We start from the raw sequence: 3,620 nt of genomic DNA on the forward strand, positions 1-3,620 counted from the left end.
AGAGAGAGAGAGAGAGAGAGAGAGAAGGAGAGAGAGAGTGAGAGTGCATTTACAACCTATAACCTATAGAATAACAATAAAGTCGCAACAAAAAACCAAACAGCAAAACTTAACAGCGCCGCCGCTGCAACACTTACTTAATGCAAACGTCTCGAATTTTAATTCTCGCGTGCACGTACATCAAAATTCAGTTTTCCATCAAGCATTCTTTGCTCTTGCATCGATCGTGAGGAGTTTTTCTTTTCTTCGTTACGTAACGTGCTCATCTGCGCGTGTTCTATTCTCTAATACGTTAAAAATGCTTCTATCGACGAAAGGAAGCCAGTATTGTTGTCGACGTGACACGTGACTGTTTATGAACGGAATTCCCATCAGAGAATAACCGTGCGAGTGATCAAATGCGAATAAAGAATGTTTGGAGTGATCGAATTCGAATAGCGAATGTGTTTAGTGATTGAATTCGCCACATTTAAAACGCCGGTCGTTCATTGTAGAGGAGATTGTTCAAATGGAGAGACATAGAGAGAAAGAGAGAGAGAGAGAGAAAGAGAGAGAGAGAGACGAGAGAGAGAGGCAGGAGAAAGAGAGCAGAGAGAGAGAGAGAGATAAAGAAAGAGAGCGAGAGAGAGAGAGAGAAGAGAGTAGAGGATGGAGAGGACGAGAGAGAGAGAGAGCAGGCGAGAGGAGAGGGCGAGAGAGAGAGAGAGGAAGGAGAGAGAGAGAGAGAGAGAGCGGCGCGAAGAAGCGAGAGCGAGTAGAGAGCGAGAGAGAGAGAGCAGGCGACGAGAGAGAGAGAAGAGAGATAGAGAGAGAGAGCGAGAGCGGGGAGCGAGAGAGAAAAGAAAGAGAGAGAGAGAGAGAGAAGAGAGAGAGAGAGAGAGGGGAGAGAGTGAGAGAGAGAGAGAGCGTAGAGCGAGGCGAGAGAGAAGAGAAAGAGAAAGAGAGAGAGAGAGAGAGGCGAGAGAGGGAAGGCGAGAGAGAGCGAGAGAGCGAGAGGCGAGAGTAGAAAGAAAGAGAGAGAGAGAGAGAGAGCGAGAGAGGGAGAGGCGAGAGAGAGTGAAGGAGCACGAGAGAGAAGAGAGAGAGAGAGAGAGAGAGAGAGACGAGAGGGCGAAGCGAGAGAGAAAGAAAGAGAGAGAGAGAGAGAGAGAGAAGAGAGAGAGAAGAGAGCGGAGAGACGGATGAGCGAGAAGAGCGAAGCGAGAGAGAAGCGAGAGCGAGAGAGATGAGAGTAGAGAGAGAGAGAGAGAGCGAGAGAGAGAGAGAGAGAGAGAGAGAGAGATGAGAGAGAGAAGAGGGAGAGAGTGAGAGAGAAAGAGCGAGAAGCGAGAGCGAGAGAGAAAGAAGAGAAGAGCGAAGCGAGAGAAGAGAGCGAGAGATGGAAGCGGCGAGAGAGCGACTAGCGAGAGAGAGAGAGAGAGAGAGAGAGAGAAGAGGAGGGAGAGAGAGAGAGAGAGCGAGATAGAGAGAGAGAGAGAGAAGCGAAGAGAGCGAGAGAGAGAGAGAGAGAGAGATAGATAGATGAGAGAGAGAGAGGAGAGAAGAGAGAGAAAGCGCTCGATGCCGATGCAGAGATGAGAGAAGAGAGAGAGCGAGAGAGAGAGAGAGAAGAGAGAGAGGAGAGAGAGAGAGAGAGAGACAGAGAGAGAGAGAGAGAGTAGAGAGATGAGAGAAGAGCAGAGAGAGAGCGGAAGCATTGCATTTACAAACTAAAACCTATAGAATAACAATAAAGTCGCAACAAGAAAAAACCAAACAGCAAAACTTAAAGAGCGCGCCGCTACAACACTTACTTAATGCGAACACGTTCGAATTTTAATTCGCGCCGTGTCACGTACAATCAAAATTCATATCCATCAGCATCTCTCGCTCTTGCAATCGATCGTGAGAGTCTTCTTTTCTTCGTTACGTAACTGGCTCATCATGCGCGTGTTTTATAGTTCTCTAATTACGTTATAAAATGTTCTATCGACGAACGGAAGCCCAGTATTGTTGTCGACGTGACACGTGGACTGTTTATGAACGGAATCCCATCAGAGAAATAACCGTGCGAGTGATTCAAACCTGCGAATAAAGAATGTTTGGAGGTGATCGAATTCGCCCACATTATGGATACAACGCCCGGTCCGTTCACTTGTAGAGAGAGATTGTTCAATAGAGAGACACAGAAGAAGAGAAAGAGAAGAAGACAAGAGAGGAGAGAGAGAGAGCAGAGAGAGAGAGAGAGAGACGAGAGAGCAGAGAGAGAGAGCAATAGTAGAGAGTGAGAGAAACAGGCGAGAGAGGACAGAGCGAGAGAGAGACGAAGAGAAGAGAGCAGAGCATGAGAGCAGCAAGAGAGCAGCGAGAGAGAGAGAGCAGAAGAGAGAGAGCATGGTTGTGTGTGAGGTGTGTGTGTGGTGTGAGTGTGTGTGTGTGTGTGGCGTGCGTGCGTCCGTGCGTGCGTGCGTGCCTGCGTGCTTGCGCAGGCCATAACGATGAGTAATAAACGGAAACAGCTCAACTAATAACTAATGACATATATGTATCTGAATCAACATAGCGTGAATTCTCTCTCGTGCTCTGTGTGTTCTGTGTGTGCATGGCTCTCTCTCTCTGCTCTCTCCTATCGCGGACAATCGTACAAAATCTGATGAACGATACGATACGCGCGTTGTGTGTGGTGTGTGTGTGTGTGTGTGTGTGTGTGTTGTGTGTATGTGTGTGTGCTCGTGTGATATGTGTGTTGTGTGTCGATGTGTGCGTGTGGTGCTGTGTTGTAGTGTGTGTGGTGTAGTGTGTGGTTGTGTGTGATAGTGTTGACTGATGTGTGTGGTGTTGTGTGTGTGTGTATTGGGTGTTGTGTATTGTGTATGTGTGTTCGTGTGTGCGTCGCCGTGCATGGTGTTGCGTACCAGTGCGTGCTATGCGTGGTTGGTGCGCGACGCACGCAACCCACAGTGACACGCAGGCACGCAAGACACAATTTCCATACAGTAGCAAAATGTCTACGGTGCGAGAATGTGATGCTCAGCATGACTTATGAAACTATAGTACACAATACATTTAACTTCGCTCAGGCATGCGGCCATTCATGTTCATGAACATCAGTAGAGCATCAAAGCTCTGCAATAAAGCCAGGAATTTGAATTTCGCCATGTAACATGCATAATGAGTAATGCATAAACATGCTTGATATATTATTTGTGTGTTGTGTGGTGTGTGTGTGTGCTGTGTTGCGCGTGTGGTGTGTGTGTGCTGTTGTGTGTGTGTGTGTGTGTGTGTGTGTGCGCGTGTGTGTGTAGGTGTGCGGTGCTGTGTTGTGTGTGGTGTGTTGTGTGTGTTTGTGTGGTGTGTGTGTGTGGTGTGGTGTGTGTGTGCGCGTCGTGGCTGTGGGGTGGGGGGGGGGGGGTGGGGGGGGGGGGGGGGGCGCAGGTGGTGCGTGTGTGTGTTGTTGTGTGTGTGTGTCGTGTGTGTGCTGGTGTGTGTGGTGTGTGTCTTGAGACCAGGTGTGTGCGTTGCGTGCGTGGGTTGCGGCGTACAGTACGTGCTGTGTGTGTGCGTGCCGTGAACAACAATGTCTTCATGATAAGAGCGAAAAATGCTATATATATATGTATATAAAATTTGCTGTCAATTTC

This window comes from Priapulus caudatus, unplaced genomic scaffold, assembly GCF_000485595.1.
Source record: "Priapulus caudatus unplaced genomic scaffold, Priapulus_caudatus-5.0.1 Scaffold3073, whole genome shotgun sequence".
Classification (NCBI taxonomy): Eukaryota; Metazoa; Priapulida; class Priapulimorpha; order Priapulimorphida; family Priapulidae; genus Priapulus; species Priapulus caudatus.